Source organism: Petromyzon marinus, chromosome 9 (assembly GCF_048934315.1).
Source record: "Petromyzon marinus isolate PM22_M1 ecotype Great Lakes invasive population chromosome 9, UKy_Petmar_22M1.pri1.0, whole genome shotgun sequence".
Taxonomy (NCBI): Eukaryota; Metazoa; Chordata; class Hyperoartia; order Petromyzontiformes; family Petromyzontidae; genus Petromyzon; species Petromyzon marinus.
In genome coordinates, this window is record NC_133675.1 from 6544868 (window position 1) to 6567758 (window position 22891).

At 41.4% G+C, this 22891-nt stretch overlaps 1 protein-coding gene across 7 annotated transcripts in view; it reads right to left on the reverse strand.

The window, feature by feature from the left end:
- The window catches only part of HTR4 (5-hydroxytryptamine receptor 4), a 109557-nt gene that overhangs the window by 64216 nt on the left and 22450 nt on the right, over nucleotides 1-22891 (reverse strand). For 6 of the 7 annotated variants that reach the window (XM_076065846.1, XM_076065844.1, XM_076065845.1 and 3 more), the window contains exon 2: nucleotides 14164-14261. The gene's annotated coding sequence lies outside the window, so the exon portion shown is untranslated. Of the gene's footprint in view, nucleotides 1-14163; nucleotides 14387-22891 lie in introns of those variants that run through there. The other variant, XM_076065843.1, reaches the window with a different exon arrangement.

Consider the following 22891-nt stretch of genomic DNA (forward strand, 5'->3'; position numbering starts at 1 on the left):
CGGGTTTGAGTTCCCCATATTAAATGGATGAAAAATGGGAAAACCTTCTAGTCAGCAATGCAAAAACACATTCGACGTATCCCAGCAGTGGCAATCATCAAGGGCCTAAAATGTGTGGAAACGATTTGTATATGGACTTAACATGTTACAGCTTGTTGGTATATATAGTTTCTATTTTAATGACACTTAAAGGTGACTGTAAACACGCGGTGCTATAATTATTCGCATTATTGTATCAACATCATCAGCAGCAGCTGCTGCCATGATCGATCCACTGCTGGTTAAAGGCCTTCAAAAGCCATCTCACGACCCTGCGATGTAAGAATCCACCGAGCACCGGCACGCGAGCCAATTTCTCCGCCTCATCTCTTCGGTGATCGTGCCTTCGGACGCGTTCCATTCCTATTATTGTATAATTATAATGAAATGGCAGTTCAGTCTAGCATCAAAATCATGCTCATGAAGTATATGTATTGTATTAAAATGAGAAGTGAATATTACCCTCGCAAAAAATATTAATAAAACATGCTTTCTTAGAATAGTCTTTCCCCGAGTGAAATTTACATGATGGATGACGGGTTTGCATTTTCTCACCACATTCTCATATAAATGAACAAATTTAAATATGTATCCATAAACTAAAGTATATATTGTTTTCCTTTTTCATATGAGGCCGTACGATTATATTCATGCAAGATATGATACTTTCCACCAACTCTATGTTGTGATTGTGTTTGGAAAATATGTTGAGAGCACACCTTAATGATCTGCTCTACTATTCGAAAATCTTGAAAGCAAATTCTATGCATAAAAATAGCAAGCCAAAAAATAAACACACGTCAAGTATGTAAATAAATCTATAATTTAAGTAGATATATCGTGCTTTTCCATAAATCCTATGAGCGTGTGTATAATTTATACAATTTATTGGCGGGGAAAAAATATAGTATTGGTGTTATTGAAGGTAAAATAAATCCATATGATTAGAATCACTCTTCGGGCATATTATAATGTACATTACATAAATAACACATCCACAAAAGTTAGTTTCCTAAAATTCTCCGTAATTTTTTTAAAATAATCAAACTTAAAATTGGCTGTAGCTTACGGAAGAAAGCCAATGACTCACCCCCCCACCACCACCCCCGATTCTCGACTTACCCAGGCCACAAATACGATAATATTGCTCATGTTAGAAATAGAACAGAACATTAATTTAGAACATATATGTTTAGCAATTCCCACATCTCACGATAATCTCAGCAATAATTATAACTATTAAATAGCCTGCTTTTATGAGTAAACCGTGGCTTGTTAATGCCGTTATTATTGATGTGGTTTTTTTTTACTTAATTATACGACGTGCACGATATTCGCAGTGTCCTAACCTTTGTGCTGGTTATTTGGAAAACAAAGTAATTAGCCCAGGTAATTGTAAATTATTAGTGAGCTTGGATGGGAGCTGTAAAATATATGAGGGCTTTATTCCCTCTTTGTTTTAACGAAGGTTAGGTCATGCAGCCATGATGCTTGAGAAGAATACAATATCACAAGTTGTGGCTGTACCTAATTCCATGGTATGGTTAACACTCGTATTATTAAACTTAAGAAAAATAAGCATCTGAAATGTGTGTATGTATGTATGTGGACAATATTATTGTGCGGTACGGCGACCTGAGTTCAGTGACAATTATCCGAACTGGGCCTCCCCTAGGTCGACTGAGCCTCAAATGAGTACGTGGAGCAGTGTGTAAATATTGCCACTTTGGAGACAAAGGCGGCCGGGCATGGTGCTAACCACCCACCCCCTCGTGTGCCATGCCGGCCTTCATAGCTGCTCACTAACAGCACTTGCCCCAACAGTCTGTTCAGGCTAAAGGGAGGATTTCGATTTAAAGCTTTCGTGACTGCAAGGATTCATCTTCTTTGGTTCTTTCGGTAAAGTCACGTAGAATGAGAATAAAATAATAAATTGATAAAATAAAATAACACAAAAAAATTCTCACGACGTTTTGGCCACAACACAAGCGGCCTTCATCAGGTGAAGAACCAAAGAAGATAAAGGGAGAATCTTTGGATTTTTTGGAGGGAAAAAAATACATAGAAAATAATATTCATTTGTAAAAAAAAAATGCGTAGACATTTGCCATTCAAGTAATGGGGATCATTTTTAGCATGCTTCACCGCGCTGGTCAGTGTGGATTGGTGAAGGGGAGGTGTTGCAGTGGTGGGGGTAGAATCCCTGCAGCTATCACTCCCCACTGATATTTGTCATGTGCAGGAATAACACTTCGATTCGTTGATTTCATAATGCCACCACAAAGATGCTTGTAATAGCAAATAACTGTATATTTTAAAATAACTGTATGTATTTTATATATTTAATACATAGTATATATTAATATAATTATTACATTTATCTTAATATTTGTATCTGTATTTTTACTGTATATTTAAAACTAGAACTGTATTTTTAAAAGTAGCACACCTATTGAATATAAAGCACTGTGAGTCATATTTTACTATCCATTTAGTTACATTCTATTAATGGGTTTTTTTTTAATGGGTGCTGTGTTAGGAACTGATCTCTCACAGCGAGAATGTGGTGCTAGATAGCTTCCTCGTTTTAATGTGTAAAGGTCAGACCGCTTCCCATTGATGTCCTTTTAAATTATGCTTCATATCAAACCATGTTTTTCATAGCGAATGTTTTAAGTGTTTTATAATGCATTCTTACAGTAATAAAACATTTTGACAAATGACATTGCTTTGGTTGATGATGGATATATATGAATTAATAGTTGCACGGTGTAAGCAAAACACTCACAATAGCGTAACTCAGTCATGCAAGTTAGGCTTGCCACACAGGGTATATATTACAATTGAAAAAACATTTTAGAAAATAAAATCCAAAGCTTTGAGACATTAGTAACTATAAAGAATTCATGTCGATTACATACATGGTATGTTATACATTTAAAACATATATTTTAAAAAACATATTTTCAAGATCTTTGTATGAACAAAATGATCAGCCATGTTCTATTCACTGCTGGATGAAGGCCACCCCAAGCCATTGCTATCCCTCATGGCCCCGTGATGCCACAATCTATCGCGTTACAAAACGTGAGCTAATCTCGTCACTCAAGCTCTGCGATGGCTGTCATCATGGTTGTTTCCCCCTGTGACTGCCATTCTGTTACCAGTCTCATCCATCTGCTATCATTCCTTCTATTAATGTTTCCTATCCAAGCCCACTTACTTTTATGAATTACCAATATTATGTCTTTAACGTGCATATGTTCTCTGAACCGCATGCTCCTTCTTCTCCCCTTCAGTATAATTCCCAGCATGCATCTCTTCACGATTCTTTGTGATAATCCCCAGGAATTCATTTCGGCCACATTTGTTTCAGTCTGCAACCCCGAAAATATTCCACACTCAGCAAACTCCATCCAGTGTACTTCTTACTGTGGATAGTATTCATACATCAGTGGGTAATACTAACATGTCTTTTCCAGTCTACAAGTAACCTGGAAAATATTTAGTGATAAAATAATCCATAGTTAAATTTTTATTTAAAGCTTTCGTGACTGCAGGGATTCATATTCTTGGTTCTTTCGGTAAAGTCGCTTAGAAGGGAAACAATAAAATAAAATACATATATCAAACAATAAAATTCTCACGACGTTTTGACTGAAACACAAGCAAACACCATCAGGTGTGAAAACAACAGCAAGAAAAAATTGAAAAATAAAAATTATTGCTGTGGTTTTCACACCTGATGAAGGTTGCTTGTGTTGCAGTCGAAACGTCGTGAGAATTGTATTGTTTATATTTTTATTATTTTATTGTTTCCCTTCTACGTGACTTTACCGAAAGAACCAAGAATATGAATCCATAGTTACTCGTTTATTTTTCCAATTCAATTTGTCTGAAAATATATATTTAATTTTACTGTGATAACTTTGTTTGTAGTGTATCTTTTTACCGTGACTCGTCTTCCAATTTGCATTTTGTTGATGTTTTAATGCAATCTCAGTGTAGCTGTTCTATACAATGCCTAGATATATTTGCATTAAGTCCACGGTTCGGACGCACTTGGATGATTGCTTCAGTTTACACTGAATCAAATGCATTTCATCTCCGACAAAAGTGTGGCAATAATGTTAAATTATACACGTGTCTCTTTTTTTTATAGAATCTAAGCGGTAAACAAAATAACACACTTAAATGCTCCCAAAATAGTGTTTACGATCGACGTAAATATTTTAAATATACATTGAAAAAAACCCCGAATTAAATGCTGTTTAAAAGAATCGAAAATTCCAACCACTGCTAATATTTTCCATTCTTTGAACCCGGCACAGTTTACTTTGAGGAAAAACAATGTTAACGGCGAGACTTTAAAACCGGAGGAATGTGAACAGATTCCTCGCCTCGTCTGTTTATGCTATAGAGTAGCTGCTTGTGATGTTGACCAGAGCATGTGCCACAGTCAGCTCCTGTAATGGCACATTAAGGGGTACGTGCTTCCCACTGATGATGCCGAAACCTGCACTCCCCCCCCCCCCCCAACTGTTTCCCCCCAAAGCAGAAAATCAATATGCTAATACACACACGCACACACGTGTCTGTCGTGCAAACAGGGGGCGATTCACACGAAGAATAAAAAAAAACATTCCAACGATTTGAAAAAAAGAGTCGGTCAAGAAGGCGAGTTTAAAATAATAAAATTAAAAAACGTCGTGCAATAAATGTTGCAATACAACTATTGTTAACAAGAATGGAAATAGGATAAAAGGCTGTTCCTGGAAACGTGCCTGGAGGTGTGTGGGTGTCTGTGTCTATATTTCAAAGTTTTTTTTGTCGCTGCAGAGCTATTTTTTTCACCAACTCCATAATATTGTTGGATTTGGCAAAAGAAGCTGGAAAATATCGGACAAAATTACTGCCAAAGGCAAATACGTCCAGCACAGATAAGACGATGGAGGGAGGTAACTGTCAGGCAAATAGAGATATGAAAATAATCAATAAGTAATTGTTGTTTATATAGTATTAAGATAAAATGGATAATACATTTTATCCTTTTAAAAGCACGTCACTATATGTAGTCCAGATGTTGTACTGCTACAGCAGTATTCTTTGTTGTAATGGTTAGATTATTTTGTCATCTGACAAAGCTTGGCAGACGATTTCGTGTGCCAAGCGTTTATACAAACATACTTCATACATCTTAACAAATAGCGACATAGTCTGCCCCACCTGGATCAAATGTATCACACTAAAATACTACCTGCCATGTATTTGTCTGCGTCACATGCCATTGTCTTTGTTCACAATTACTTTGCCTACGCTTTGGTAATTCAAATATCAACAGCAACGCAAATATGTCGAACATTCTCGCTGACAATATACTTAGAAACGATCATCATCAGGAGCCACGATCAATCCACTGCTGATTGAAGGCATCCCCCAAGGCAATTACCATCTCTTGCAATTCTGCTTATCTTTTTTGCAATTACCTGTATGACTTTAAAAATATGGCTCTGCTGACCCTGTGATGTGATGGATGTGCTGCTGTGAGTCACCACCCAGTGTGTAAGTCATGCTGGGTCCAGAGGGCACATTTCACTCAGCATTTGCCTACCAAACAAAGAGAACATACCCCGGTTTTCTGCGTGCGTGCGTGTATGCATGCGCGCGTGTGTGTGCACACATTCATAACATACATTTGTTTTATTTGTACAGTATATGGTAATGTCTGTACTGCATGTAATCATAAAGGGTGATTTTTCTTTTTTTTTGTCCATAAACCCTGATGAAGCCTGAGATGAGGGCACATTAACTCGTTCCCTTAGTGATAACATGTACATACTTGCAGTACACACATCCATGTGATGGAGTGGTTTGCGCGATGGTTAGCGCATTATGAACCTGACAACCTGCTCTTGTACTCCTGGCTACGCTTAACCCATCAGTGGAAAGTGATATCTGAACCAGTTCTGCCATCGCCTCTCCCGATTGGTGTGGTGAAGTATGGTTAAACAACTCCCATAACTGTCAGGCCTGAGAAGCGTCTAATCCGTCATTAGATTAACATAGGATTGAACATTGCTCATTATACAGACACATACATAGGACTATTCCTGTTTAGACTTCCAGAAGTATGCTGGCTGGCTCGCTGAGGTGTGTTTGGGTTTCACTGCGTGTTGTTCAACATGATGTCCGACGTTTTGTTCCATGTACTGGGAGCTTCTTTAGTTACTGACGGCCCTTATTTTGGCTCAAATGCCCAACATGTTTTGCAACTATTTTTGGCTCCAATATTACTAATCCCAGGACATGGAGCCAACCGTCGGACATCATACAGAAAAACATGTGGCACAACCTGAAAGTACACCGGAGAGCTAGATAGGAATTTTTGCTCTTGTGCATGGAGTTATCCCTTGATCAATGGAATGTAAGCAGAGAGTTAATCACTATACTTCTTCTTCTTTGGTTCTTTCGGTAAAGTCACGTAGAATGAGAATAAAATAATAACTATACTTCTGTTCCCGACAATATTTAATGCCGTGTGTACTTGCCAAAAACACTTGGGCCACTATTCTTTCTAGACTAAAAGATGGATCTCGGAGGGAATATTTATGTGGGGATATGTATGTGATTGTGAACATGGGTGCAAAGTACGCTCAGGAAATACTAATACATAGAGCATGTAGCCACCAATACAAGCTCCATCTCTGTGCCTGCAGCCCCTTTTGAATAGAGCTAGGTAGGGGTCACATTTAAAAGGGCGAAGATTTTGCAAGAACTGTCCCGTTGCTGTAAATGAAATATTTTTCGGTAATAAAGCGTCCAAAGTTCTAGCGTTTGTTGTCGTTGCTTGGGGGAGGCAGTAAATATGGAGGTGCTTAAAAGCAAGGCCCAGGTTTCACAACGCGCAGACACAGAGGTGTGACCGACTTCAATCGCACCGAGTTGTTTTATTGTGCTCGCTTCAAACAACGAAACATGCTTGTGGACATGGGACGTTGAGCACAGGCATTATTTTGATGATGTTAATGAATAACATCGTGTAACAAAAGAGATCACCGTATTTTTCTGGTCAAATAACTGTTGTCCATATCCATTCCGTTCGTCCACACACTGTGGTACTCATTTTACCGATGAATGGCAATAATATGGAGACATTGAGAAGATATTTAGTCCGAAATTTGTCAATAACCTGTGTTTTTTAACTGTTATAATGACGTATTCGTATACTTTACAGGTTTCATTGATGATATTCTTTGGGTCTTTCAGTAAAGTCAAGTAGATAGAAAAAATAATAACAATAGAATAATTAAAATTAAAATAAAGTGAATAAAAAATAAATAAAAATATCACGACGTTTCGATCGCAACACAAGCAATCATCATCAGGAGAAAAACGAGGGGGAAAGCTGCTGAGGCAGCCTGTTTTAATCAAAAAGAGACCAGATGACTCAATGGGACGCTCTGTCTACAGGAAAGCCACCCACACGGATGCCTACCTAAAACCTGACTCCCACCACCATCCATCCCAGAAGAATTCCCTCATCAAAACTCTACGCCACAGAGCTCGATGCATCTCCGACCATCACCACCTAGCCAGTGAACTGGAGCACATACACCAAGCCCTCAAGATGAATGGATATTCGGACTACACAATCTGTAAAGCTATCACCCCAACCGTTGGGAAAGAACCATCTGAGGACCCAATCAAAACCATCACCTTGCCATACATAGCAGGGGTCACTAAAAATATTTCTAAAATCACGAGCAAACACAAAATCCAGGTTCGATTTAACACAGTACATAAAATTCGTGATCTGATCCCATCTGTGAAGGATGTGAGCCCTGACATGCAATACCCCGGCGTCTACAAACTAAGCTGTGTCTGCGGCAGTAGTTACATTGCGGAAACTAAGCGACATGTCTCGGATCGTGTTCGTGAACATGAGGCAGATCTGAAACACAGTAGGACCAATACCTCAGCTGTGGCTGATCATTGTTTTAATGCGGTGGGCTCACACGAAATTGATTTCTCCAAGACGAAGGTACTGTGCAAGCCCACTGGCTATCAACAAAGATTCGTTCATGAAGCCATCCAGATATATAGACACAGACACAATTTCAACCGAGAAGATGGGTACAAATTGAACAATCATTGGAAGGACGTTATTAACCAGTTTAAGTCATAACTGGCTGTGATGTTTCCATCCTAACTTCCGATGTTAGCAGTTATTTTCGACTCTCTGATTTTACATTAACAGGTTCACACTAACACAGCCGCTGTTGCTCGTGTCCTCGATGTGGCGGCGGCTCTCCGATCTTACATTTACATGTTAATTTCTCATTTTAACATAACTAGCCCCGCCCACTTTGTGTATGGCCCTTGGGCTACGCCCATTTCAAACCTTTAAAACAGCCTGCCTCAGCAGCTTTCCCCTTCTTTTTTCTCCTGATGACGATTGCTTGCGTCGCGACCGAAACGTCGTGATATTTTTTATTATTTTTTATTCACTTAATTATTATTATTTCTATCTACGTGACTTTACCGAAAGACCCAAAGAATATGAATTCCTGCAGTCACGAAAGCTTTAAGTCAAAATTAATTGATGATCCTTAGGTTTGTTAATTCATCACGTACTAAAACTTCTTTTAGGGGAAAAGCATACCATGATTATAGATTGAAGACGGTTACCTAGGAGCAAAATCACCCAAGTCGTGTCCAATCTTTCAGCACCAATGTTGGAAATGAGCATGGAATTACAGTACTTGGATTAGTGACGACCTGGGCTTGCCATGTGTTGTAGGCATGGGGCTGTGAGGTGGTCTAAATAAGCCAGTGCCAAGTGTTGTCCCATCGCATGCCTCGTCGTGGTGTTTCTGTGTTCAACAACAACAACAACAACCGCCATTCACCACTAAGTGGCGGTGACGTCACCACGACGCTTGTGCCAGGCTATGTGCACCCTGAGGCCACGTGAAGTGTCGAACGCCCGCTGGCAGGAGGTCACGGGGCAGACCCAGCAGGTGCCACGGGCCGACTGACTGAGATGACTGGCTGATGCACCACCTGTGCGCCCCTATTGTGCCAACCTGTGTTCTCCCACATCAAGACAAACACTCACTAATGGCCAAACACCCCAATACAGGATCCTTCTCAATGAGTTTTGTGATTCAGTGAGGCTCTCATGGTTAAATATTTGGCATGATTTTCATTCTCGCAGGCTTTGAAGAAAATCTATACGGAGAAGACTTCTGCACCAGTGCCCATCAAAATCCCTGGGTCCTCCTTTTTGGTCCCCACAAACTCACATTCCAAGTGCGGCTGGTCTCTAACCCAATTTAGATATTTAATTTGAGTTAGTTACCAGCGGTGGGAGCGCAAGCGCTATAGAGTTTTTCGCCGTAGTGAAGCGACCTTAGTTGTCCAAATATATTTTTTTCTTCATCTGGAAATGTCCATTTATGGTCTAAACTCTTCTACTGATGATACACGCGAGAATACGATGCACACCAACTATTTCACAGGTGCATATTTTAAGCAACAAATCACGATCCACCTTCACGGCTACACATCGTGACTTAATTCAGAAAATGCAGAGGTTGCCTTGGGAAGTGGTCCGCGTGGTTTTGTTTTCATACGTTTCCACTTGGCATGTGTGTAAAACAAATAAACACAAATCCCATGAATTTGCCAGGAAAGATTACTGTAATTGCTATCAACGGGAGAGGGTAACATTAAAAAATGTATGAAATGATTTTGAGCCTGAAAATAGCATCCAATACCATTCCGTTAAACGTACTGAATGTCTAATATAGTGTATTTCATTTTCTACTCGCACAATTTAAATGCACGTTTTAAAATACTATTTTAATACAATAACTTCATGTTATTACACTCTTGTGTAGGATTTCCGCGATCATGCTGCGTAGCTCTTTGGCGTGTTCGCGGGTTGCACCAGCTGCCGTTCAGCACGATGTCCGACGTTTTGCGCCACATTCTGCAATGCCGTGCTGAACAATAACGGCACGGTACAACCGTAACAACAATCGGAGTTTATGTCGTGCGACGGCTTGCTTTAACGTGCACACGCCTTGCAAAAAAAGTATTTGTTGTGAAGTTATACAGTCTCGTATTTGTTTCTCAGAGATAATTTGTTTGCATTCCCCTTCTTATTATATTAGCTTTCAAACACAGTTGACATCTTTATACAATCTATTTCAATTTCTTTTTTTAATGTAATGACATTCTTAGAAGCCTGAAATGTAAAATATAATAATGCAGGCATGCGTGGTTATCATCGTCTTGTGCCATTCTCATCACGGGAGCTTCATGACTTTTACTGCTGCAATAGTAAATGTGTCAGCCTAAGATAGAAGAATTCAGTTGAAGTCATTGGTGTTAACTTAGTATTGTACACAACAAAAGTGCTATATATCGCTTGACCACAGCCTGAATTTACGGAGAGTGCTTAAATGGCTTTACAAAATTTGCAGAGGGAAATTTTTTGAAGGTGAAATATGTCCGTGGAATGATTCATTTAAAAAAAAGCGTACAATACTATGCGCTCAGACTAATGCTATAATCAACATTACAACAAGTTTCACTATTTATATTGCATGAATCAGATTTACAAGTACACATGAGTGGAAATTACAGAAGCCCTTTGGGGAGCGATATGACTCATCGCAGAGGAGCCAGTATTGTGTGACGTCTTAGCCTCATTACATCTCACCTTGACATTTCGTATATGATGAAGTAAATTCATATTTCCTACAACCCACAAAATAAGTAATCCAAAATGATGAGCTCTGCCAAGACTCTAATTGCAAAGCTTTAAAGCCTAGAATTTAGACAGAAATTGCAGGAAACATGCATATAAACCACTGGCCTTTACAGCTTTATTGCTATTATCTCTTTGTACCTTTCATGAACCATAACGTGCATATTGGGCCTGAAATTGCATTGTATAGTTACTGTTTTTTGCAATTGAACTCATTATAAAGGACATTCCCCATTCAAGAAAAATATGTGAAATTATTTACGCAGTATGTATCCATGCACCTATAAGCGAAAAAATCCCCCGTCTCGCCGTTAATAGACTACCGAGGCAAGTGTTGTTAACAAGCGCCTTTGAAGGCAAGCACGGCGCATAAGGGGTGGTGTGACCAGCACCACACCCGACCGTCTTTGTCTCCCCGGTGGTGATGTTGACACACTCACTACGGCAGGGCTGGTACAGATATAATACAATGATGTTATCCAAAGCGTGACATCAAACTCAGTGGTGGAAATTGCCTTCCCCACAAAGTGACACTGATTTTATTAACCTGGCAACTGAAAGTCTGAGTCACCCCCAATCAGGTTTGAACTATTAACTACTTTGGTGGCGAGATGCTAACTGCCTCACCTGGTATACAGGAGGTCGTGGGTTCGATCTCAACCTAGACGCTTGTATATTTGGAGTTTGCATGTTCTCTACGGTTTTTCCCTCCACATTTAGAAACATGCGTTTCGAGTATTTGGCTGCTATACATTTCCACATGACAAGCCACTTCGTTGAGCTATCATTTGTGGCCAGGTCGCTTCTGAAAAAGAGCTATATAGCTCAATGGGCCTTACCTGCAAGATATAAATAGTTTAGTTTCAATAGTTTAGATTAGAACTCGTGCTCTTCTGTAAGTATGTTGCACTTCGTTCACACCGTACATAGCCAACTGTGCTAATCGGAGGTGCAAGGGGAAGGACAAGTTACATTGTCTATCACTGGCTCATCCACAGGGATTCACATATATTTGCCTCTGGGACACCAAGGCAGAAATCTCCTACCTCCTCTCCCCTCAGATCAATTAATTAATGGTATAAAATGAAGTATCATTTATATCGTTCATCTTTAAATTGTAACATGAATAAACCGTCCTGCATTTGTTGATGAAATTGGCAAACTAATACTTGCTCAGTGGCACATTGAACCTTGGTAAAATCTCCCATTGCCCCCCCTGCCCCTCCACCACCACCACCAGTAAATGCAGCCCTACCTCTGTACCACCACCACCACCCAGCAGGAGAAACAACAAAGCAGCTGTAACAAAACGTACACGCCCTGTAGAAAGCATCAATGTGCTCACACCATATGCATCTCTTGATGAACAAAATGTAGCAGGTGCCAAGTTAAAAAAATGAATTGCATCCGGGCAGAGGTAATGCACTGGGATTTTACTAACGGTAAATCACAACGGAATGCGGTGTGCCCACTGGGAAGTGAAGCACTTACACCAAAACTAATGAGGCCCAGAGATGTTAAATTACTGTACGTTATCTTACTTTATTTTTTTCAAGGAGTAAGGCAATTCGGGCGAGAACAGATAAAGAAATGCATTATGCATTCATCGCAAAGTCTGTGATTCCACATCGGCGAATCCTGATGCATGTTAATGTGATGGCCGCGCACGGCCAAACCATATTCTCATTCATCATGTCCCGCGATACAAACATAACTTGCAAGAGCGCACCATGTAAAATCTGAAGTTTACATATTTAAAAAAAAGTGTCCTACCACTTTTGATAGCAGTGTGGTGCTCCATGCAAAAACAATTGGTCCGTTTCCTTTGTATACAACCCCCAAATGTTGGTATTAAACTACTGTTTCAGAAAGTGTGTCTCTTTAATGCCCTACTAATATTGTTTTGCCGGTTCGATTCACTTCCCCAGCTCGGCGGATGAAGCAATGAAAAGGGTTCTTAACCCCCCCGCCCCCTCGCCTCTGTCAACCCAGCCAGCAGTATAAATGGGTACGACACAGTCAGACGATCAGTAAGGCCGCATGTGGTGGAGTTAAGTGTTATGTACTGCCAAATCTCTTCCAGGACGTTCGGCCAGCGTGGGAAGAGTCGAGCCCAAATCACTTCAAGAAGGGCACCTCTGGATCTCCCATTAAGTGTAGTCCTTTCAACCAGCAGCAGTGAAAGCAAGCACTTTCAGCATTGCACCTTTACCTTTTCCGTGTGTGAACTGTTGTGATTTGTTTAAGTATAATCTACTTAAAAGCAACAGCCGTAGCAACAGCGGCAGCAACAACAACAACAGCAGCAGCTGCAATGGTGGGAGCCCATACTTGGAGGCGAGGCTCCCACTCCACCGAAGATTTTCATGCGAGGCATGAACCGTGAGCTACGGTGGGTGTGTGTTTGTGCATTAGGCATGCATCAATACATAGTGTCCATTTATCTGTTAAAAGTGAAGGAGCCATAGCCCTGAACCAATTGAACTTTGAACAGTTTCCTTATTTGTAAGCTGTACAGTCAGCACAAACATAAAAAAATGATAAATGGCTGTAAACAAACTGTCAACTCCACGGAGGATGAAAAAAATAAAACAATGACATTCTCTGCCACATGACAACAACAAATATGGATTCTTCAAAATATATTACGATTGAAATTGATACTTATTTACAAATACACACACTGCATAGGCATTCCAATAATATTTTTTACATGTTAACGTGCACAGTATTCACTCACTCTCAAAGAGAGAGAGAACGACTAAGAGGGGCGATGAGGAACCAACAGAGAAGCGAGAAGGGAGCAGCCATGCGGTGAGCCGGAGCTAACACAACAATTGCCCAAGCTCTGCAGTCCCCTATATATATGAAGAGGTTTTCGGCCAATAATCAACGTTTATAAGTGTGAGGATGCCTTCTCCTGGCAAGCCAGGGCATGGCACCTCGATGCCCACGGGGAGGGAGATTCGCCACCAATGTGTGATTCACTAACCCTCACCTCCACCATGCTGGATTACAGGCGTGTGCCACCACCAACACTTGCATGATATGTAAAGCCATTGTTATAAACTCCTTAAAGTAATCATTCTTTGCCGAAATAATAGCAAAAAAGGGCAATATAAATGATTTATGATGTCTGGATGATACGCCCCCAAAACTACGAATAGCATGTTTCCCACATGCTTTAAATCATTTCTTAAATGCATACGGAGAAAGAGAGAGGGGGAAAAAAGACCAGTTACGTAAGACAATATAGATGTGGGTGAGGGTGGAAAGCAGTATTACATGGTACACCGCAGTCGATGGGTAGGTTGAATGTGGTGGGGTAAAAGTGTTTGATCTCCCACCTCTTCCAAAGGCGTCGTGCCAGCGTGAAAGAGAAGGCCAACATCACCTCGAGAGCAGTTCTCTTGGGGCATCTTCAAGTGGTCGGGGGGCATCCATCCTGGAGTAAACATGCAAATGGCAGGGGCAGCCCTTTTTACCTTCAACACAGTGGTCAGTGCATTGCTTCATGAACCCAGCGGCCTGAGTTGAGTCATGGGGCACAGCCGACATCAGTGGTGAGAACTATCTGAACCGCTCCTGCTTCGGCCATCAGCATCACAAAGCCACGTTGACCATTGTGGTGAAGTATGGTCAAACCAACTCCCATGACTGGTCAACAGTGGATTGGCAAAAGGTTGGTGGGGGGGGGGGTAACAGCTGATTTGGATTCATTGGATCGGTGATTCGTTGGATCGGTGAAAAGGTCCATAAGTTGCACCTGAAACATGGACAACTACGAAATAAATAATGTTCAAAATGCATCACCATGTGGCATTTAGCCATCATGCCATTAACGCGTCAAGTAAGCCACAACTGTCTACACGGAGCAGCACATATTATAGATGAGGTTGACTGATACATATTGAACCAGAGTTTTACTTTTTATTGTCAATTCCATTAAACATGTTATCCTGCATTTTATTACAGTGTAAACTACTCTGCACATCCATTTATTGCAACTCTAAAACCAGCGTGCACAATATCGATGCATTACAGATATTCATCTGCGTACGTGTGTCATCCATCTGATTTCAAAGAGGTTGGCTGTGTATTAATTATTGCGTCTCGGATTGCACACTGCTTCCAGAGATAAACACAACCACCTCTAACCGTAACGCTGTGCATGCATTACGATTTCTTATCCATCTGAAAGTAAGATATTCATTAATGTAGCTACAAGGTCAGGAAGTGCTCCCGATTTTCACATCATACCCTACAGTATTATTTTAAAAGTTTTGCTGGCTGACGTCACCGACATCCCACAGCGTTCAGTCGGATCCGTGCGTGATGACGTCACGCACCTCCCCCACCCAAGTTTTGCTGGCTGACGTCACCGACATCCCAGAGCGTTCAGTCGGATCCGTGCGAGGTGACGTCACGCACCTCCCCCCACCCAAGCCTCCACCCCCGTTGTGTGTCCCCGCACAATTGTGCGGGAAGTGCAAATTAAACTTTAAAATAAAAAAAGGTCTCACATACAACGTTTCGGATGATGATCAAATTCGGTTTTGGATGAATCTTAGAATATGATGTTGTTCTGCAATTTTCCTCCCAAACGTGGTAACATCGGGTGACGTCGCTTTTAGTGCCGGATGATGCTAAATAAAAAAAACATAAATATCACAACACTATTTTTTTACTTGCATAGTCAAATACTTGTATTTTTTCATCTGCTATACAGCCAGATAATACGACAAATCGCTAACCTTAAACACCCAGTCGTTCATAAAAGTTGAAGGCGGTATAGTACTATAGTAATAGAGCAAGTGCAGAATCACTGAACAGGAATTGATAGCTTGAAAGTATTTAGCGCGGGGCCCTTGAAAGTGCGGGGCCCGTAGCTACTACACGTGTAGCTGCTTTTGCTCCGAGGATAATGCGGCACTGGTCGCTTTTGTTCGCGCGAAGACACGTTGTTGTTTCGTTACATAATACTTTGACACGTTTTCCAAAAAAATCTGAAAAATCCGACAGTTTCAATGTGAAACTAATCACCTTAACAAGGTAGCCAGTGAACGATAACCACATATAGTGGTTCCCACATGCAGTACTTTTTATAGAAGCTGAGAGGCAACGGCCATCGTGGCTGAGAGGTGAATTCAAGACGGGTTGCCCGTTAATCGCCCCGAGTTATTTTTGGCTTTGAGTTTGTCTTGCAGTGTTTACTTTCATGTTTATTCAGAATATAAATCAACTATACTCTTCCGTGTAAAAAAAAAACAATCATTGCTTGGAGCATTACAGCATTTTTACAAAATAAAAAGTATGATATTGAATATTATATCATACTTATACATAACTATTATTTACAGCACTCTTGTCAATCTCTTGTTAGATGAAGGCCTCCCTATGACTTTTCGTCACGGGAGTTTGTTTGACCATACTTTACAACTCTGGTCAGTGCAGGTTAGTGACAGAGGTTGGGGAACAGCACTGGTTCAGGTATCACCACTGATGGGTCGTAGCACAGGGCACTCAGAACTATAAACATTGTGCCACTGCTCCCCATCAAAAGTAAAACTTAAGATGTATGGGTAGAGCCTTAATGTTTGATGTGGAGCATTGCTCTCCACTGTATGTGTGGCAATAGGCTCGTGCGTTGTTTGAAACACTTTGTACATGTATCAGTGTTGATGGAGGCCACCCATTAGAACGGTATTGCTTAACCGTATATTGCAAAAACCAATAAAACACACAAATCAATAATCAAGCTCTGAAATTCGCGTACAGACGAAATTAACCTACTCATCGGAAAGCGCATCGCAGCATTAACGTTTCCGTGCGTGTGTAGAACTGAAAGTGTTCTTTGGCTGAATAAGTCAGGAAAGGATGCAGGAGTCAGGGTCAACATGGAAAAGACAAAGACGATGGTGTTCGGAAGGGAGGACGTTGAGAAATAAGTGATAATAGAAATCAGCAAAGATTGTGAATGTAAATTAATTTGTGCATTTGGGAAGTCTACTGACATAGGACGACAACTGCACGAAAGACATAAGAGCGAGGATCGCAAAGGCAATAGGAGTAATGGCAGGATTTAATAACATCTGGAGAAGCAAGCAAATCAGTGACAAGACAAAACTGACCATCTTAATAACGTGTCTGTTCAGAACAGCTTTGTTTGCCTGTGCGACTTGGGTATTAAACAAGACTGACAGAGATAAGATATTGGCACTCGAAATGTATTGCTACAGAAGGATCCTGCATCTACGCTGGACCCAAAGCGTGACCAACATAGACGTAATATAAAGGGTTGCACATCGAAGAAGACCTGATGATGCAGGCAGTGACAAGAAGAAAACTGGCACTATTTGGACACACATGTAGGATGGGCAACAACAGGAGAATTAAAAGTGTGTTGTTTGTAAAAATGGAAGGAACTTAAAAAAATGGGACTACCTGACAGAGACTGGCTTGACGACAAAAGGGAGTGGTGCCAGAAAGATGTGCCAACACTTGAGCATATTGGCATAAGGCAAAGGAAAGTGGAAACAATTGACGAAATGTGCAGTGGACATCTCCGGGCTATCTGCCCATGGATCGCAGGGATGGTGATGTCGAACTTAATGAGCTGTGATCACTGCTCACATTAATGTTGCGCAATGGATTTAATTATTTGGACCAACCTAGCCACTATGACCTTTATGTTGTAAAAAAAAACCTTTGTGTGTCAAAATAGATATTTTATGAAGTGTAAAAGTTGTCCAATGATTCTAAACGTCCATCAATCATTGTCAGAGGTTTTTGTTGGTGAGCACAAGGGAGAAGTTCACAAGTTCACGTTTTGATTGAACGCATCTCCAGAGTTTAAGAATATGCCACTCTCACAGTGTGCCGTTTCAAAAGAATGTGCATTAGCTGTTAACACAGTTTTTAAGCTAATAGAAGCTCTCATTAATCTCAGATAATTTTAGAAATGTCGGATTCCAGTAGTGTCACTAAGAGGCACAATGAGGGGAGGAGTAGGAAGGGTTCACGGAATGAGATAACTCACCGCTAAATGTGTCTATAAACTATGGAATTCTTTGGGTATGTTGCTCAGTTGTCAATCATAACCAACAATACTGTACACATTTGTGATATTGCTATCTCGTTAATTATTTACAAGGGTAATGATCTGGTATGTTTCCAAGTTTTTTACCATTATATTTCCTTAGTCTCCGACATTCATAATAATTCCCTAGTTAACTCGGAATGCCTCACTGAGTCTTAACATTTTATTGTCAAGTTTTGGGTTATTTGACCAATTCCCTTGCATGTGTAATGACAGCGTGACACCTGTCGGCCTGTAGGGGTAATTGCGGCAATGGGGGTATTGCGTAATGCCTTATTATAAGGGGGGCGTATCTGGGATAAAGGTGAAAGGCGAAGTTAGTCCAGAGGCTCCGAGAACCTGCTCGAAGATTCTGGAAGGGGGCGTGGCCAGAGGTGGGGCTTGGCGGCGCCGGGGCGCATATGAAGGGGGCTGCTGCTGCGGGTCCTGGCTGTGTCGCTGCTCGTCGTCATCACTTCGTCTCCGACCACGTGGCTGATCTTCTGCGAGACCCTCTCTGTCGCCGTCGCTGCGCTAGTCGGACAGCGAGCGTAGTGTATGGCGGAGATGGCCGATGTGTTAGGATCGCCTATGTGTAGCTGCGTTACGTAATGTATCGTCCTGTGTGCTCTTAATAAACAAGAAGCCTTCTACTCGGCGTGTCTCGGAAGTCGCTCACTACACGTGTAAGGAGGCAGGACTCACAGGTGCTCACGGATAAATTAAAGAATCAGTTTATGTACTAACATCTCTTGGCTGCCTTCGAACCCACTATACATACCGAATTACATAACTATTTTCAATTGCCATATTTTTTTACTGAATATCATTTCATATGTCAGCCCTCAGTGTTTGAATGTCTCATGCTATGTATTAAAGTCGTAGTCATGTTTAACATAACAAATGTAAAATTGTTTTAATATAAGTTATTACACTCATCAATGTATTGCTTGAAATGTGGCTTCATTGAAACATAAACCTCAAACAAATAGCTTTTTCTTGAAGCTCATGACGTGCTAATGACCAATATATGAATTTATCATCATCCTTAAAAAAAATATATAATATCTGTTTTAAAAGACATGTACAGCTCTCTGTGAGTCCACTGCTGGTTGAAGGTATCCCCATGGCATGTTGGTCAGGAAGATTGTTTTTTTACCATACTTCACCATGGTGGTCAGTGTTGGTTATTAAATCAGGGAAGCCCATGGCCAGTTCAGATATCACGCTTGCCACCAATGTTTGCCATTGTGGAAAATTTCACTCAGGCGACTGGGTTGCCCAGTGTGCGAACCACCACACCACTGCTCCCAACCGTGCTTATCGCACCTCCGATTGGCACGTTGGCTATGTCCGGTGCGAAATAAGTTCCACAGATAATTGTATTGTGTTATTTTATTAATTTATTATTTTATTCTCATTCTATGTGACTTTACTGAAAGAACCAAAGAAGATACTTTATTCGCTATGTATTCTATTTTTTATTCCCTTATTATTCAGAAACACTAACACAGCAAATAAATGTTATGTGGATCATGATATTTATCTGCAACCAGCATTCTTGTTACCCAAGCTTGCATGCATTTTACGTATTCAGGTTTCATAGGCCATTGTAATTTGTTTGCTTGACAAGCAATTTTTGTGTATTTGCGCTTTAGAACAATATAAATGCCTTCATCTGCAGCGCATGTCACAATATATAGTAAACAATGAAACAGGGCTTCAGTCAAATCTGTCATGTAGAAAATTAAGCTGAGTCATATAAAAATCTCGACTTCCACTAGCACTATGAAGTGTCCAATTTGTATTGTCATTGATGCTAAATGTTTACGAATGTGTAACTTCTATTTTGCATAATTGTGAAAATCCGGCTAACGTTGGATGTAGGATCAAGCACTGAAAATGCATTGGCTGTAAGTCAGATACAAGTTGCCCCTGCATGGACAAGCCATGACGGTCAAGTGCAATTTACATGAAATAATTCAGCAGCCACAGTAGATTCATTGTTTTTTTTCCTCCCTTGGCAAGAATCAAACTAAAAAGCTGTCAGCTTAGCCCAGTGGACTCCCTTTAAAAAAAAAGGGGTGAATTACCCCACTGTGGAATCCAGATTCTCTGAGCATGGTCATTATACAGCACACTAGATCTGTCCTATCTATTTTCCTCTTCTTTTTTGTTGCACATTTTTCATCTTTAATGGAAATAGCGCTGCTATAAATCTTGCAAAGAATTCGGGCGGCTTTTTTTTTATTTCCCCGGTATGGTGGCATCACACGCAGATAAAGGGCGAAGCAGAGGTACGGACAAGTGAAATAATGTCACTGTTCTTAAAGCAACAAAAAAACCCTACCTAATGTTTATTTCCCTATAAATAACGGCACGTAGGTACGCTCACTAGAGCGTACGTTGGGTGCGAGCCAGATTACCTCATCGGTGGCGTGAATGGGGACAAAAAGTTGCGACCCGTTCCTTTCTGCATGTGCGAGATCGTTTCCTTGACGTAGGCGTGCGAAAACAAACCGATCCACGTTTAGAAACGCGACGAAAATAATGCAGCCACACTTGTTTACTGCAGAAACGCACACACACAATAACATAAAAACAATTCGAAGCATGACTGATGGATACGTTAAGGTGCAACGATCACACATAAGTCTCTCTTTTTTAACAGCACGTAAACAACACTGGGTCGGTGAAGTAAAGTTTTCCACTAGCAATGCACTGTGGGTTGGTATGTGAAGCGGGAGCTTTATATCCCACACATCTGCATGTGCTGACATTCAAGCCCTCTTTCTGCCAGAAAGGGTCGTGACACAAGCCACATGCTGAGAAGAGATCTGAGCCAGCTGCAGCAGAGACATTAAGGCTGACCGTGTGGACTGCTCGCAGATGCGCTTCTAACACTCTGCGGTGGCAAGTGGCTGGCAAGCAGAGATGCGGGGCCAATGAACAATGACAGCAGAGTTGCCGTCACATTATAGGAGGTCGAGGATATCTGCCAGCTCCAATGCCATGAGTGGACAGCTTTCAAACTTGATCCCAACACGTTTCATGCCACAATTCACGAGTGTGCTCATTTCTCAAAGGTGGAATATTTGTTGTTCACATCGAGTTTTATGTCATTGATATATATATTTTACTGGCGAGGTCCCTTGGTGTAATGGTAAGCACTTCCAATCCGAAGGTCGTGGTTCTGTTTGATCTCCCGGTGTGGCAATTGAAATCATGGGCATGCTTCTTGAACCTCCCCCGCCTCTGCCCACCCAGGAAGTATGCAGTATATGGGAACACTACAGTGAGTCGATCAGCAGGTCGGTAAAGTGTGGGTATACTTCCACCCGGCCATGAAAGAGGAGACCAATTACCTTCTAGACATTCACAAGAGTAATTGCTGGGCTGCGTGTTTTACCTTTACAAACTAGTGACTTGCATATCTGTGCAGATATATTCAGCAACAGAATCCTGAATAAAGACCAAAGTGGCCACAAAGCATTGCACTCAAGAAGTGACTCAAACACTCGGCTATCCAATGACATTCATACACATATAATTTACAGACAATAGAAAGAGCTACGTATCGTCTTTAATTCCCCTTCTTTCGTATGCCATTTTTGGGGATTGTAACAGATTACAAATTTATGTCGAGAGTTGATATCCATTCGACTGCTTCAAGAGTAGCCACGTGTGTTTCAGATGGCTGTTGAATGATCTGATTGGGCAGTCGTTCACGAGATGTTGAACGATCTGAGATGTCGCACCACAGTCACGAACTGGACTCTCGTGAATTTTCCATTCATGGAGAAAGTGTTCCCACATCTTCCATGGAGTGTCCGCATCCGATTCAAGCAGGACCAGATCTTCCTCAGTAGGTCAGATCCGAGATGGTGCATTGTGGGGTTGGTGTTTTCCCAGGCTTCTCTCCATTGTGCTTCGATGATTTTGTCATCGTCATGGAGGTTCTCTGCATATTACCAGAAAGATTTTCTGGATTTGAGCCTGTGCGGTGGTGGCACGGACATGTCCTTGTTTATTGGGAGTTTTGGATTTCTGATGGCCTTGTGGTACTCCCTCACACACGTGGCATCGCGACGGAGCTGCAAAGGAGCGATGTTTGTGAGGACCGGAAGCCATGGCAGCGGTCTGCGCTTTAGAGTCCCTGAGATGATCCTCATGGCTGTACTTAGCTGGGTTTTTTTTCCACCAGCTTCATGTGCACGTTTTTATTCCAGGCTGGGGCGCAATATTCTGCTGCAGAGAAGACTAGTGCTGTGGTGGCCGTCCAGAGTATCGTTGTGTTTGCTCTCCATGTTGTTCCGGCCAGTTTATGCACGATATTTTTTTATAGTAGTAATTACAGCAGCATTCGGCAGGTGTTGACGGAAGGTAGGCTCCTGTTGAGAGTTACACTGAGGTATTTTGGGTACTTCTCGTGCTAGACCTCTTCACCACAGAAAGGGATGGCCAGTTTCTGATCGCCATTTGCATTGTTCCGGTGGAATGATGTTATGGCAGTTTGCATTGGGTTTGGGCAGAGCCTCCAGTACTTGAAGTACATTTCGAGTTTCTTGAGGTCTTCACATAGGTCGTTGTGGTCCTCAATTGTGTTCCTTCTTTGGACGGCAAGTGCCAGGTCATTGGCGTAGCCACATTTCCAGCTGATGGTGACAGGGAGGTCACATGTATATGTTAAAAAGTTCTGGAGCAAGCACTGATCCTTGATTAAGTGGACTCTGCTTACAGTGTTACTTTTTCAATTAATGCACGTTCCCCTCTTTTGTCAATCCACTGTTGGATGAGGGCCTCCCATACAACGTGCTGATCGTGGTGGTTGTGCAACTACCGTTTACCACGAGGGTCAGTGGGGCTTGGTGAAGGTGGGTAGCGTAGACATGGAAGTATAGCAGTACAGAGCAACAATGCATTTTAATGCGCTGCACTCTGCCTCCCATCACGAACGCCCTACAGCAGCCGATGGCAACATGTTTGTGCACGATTGT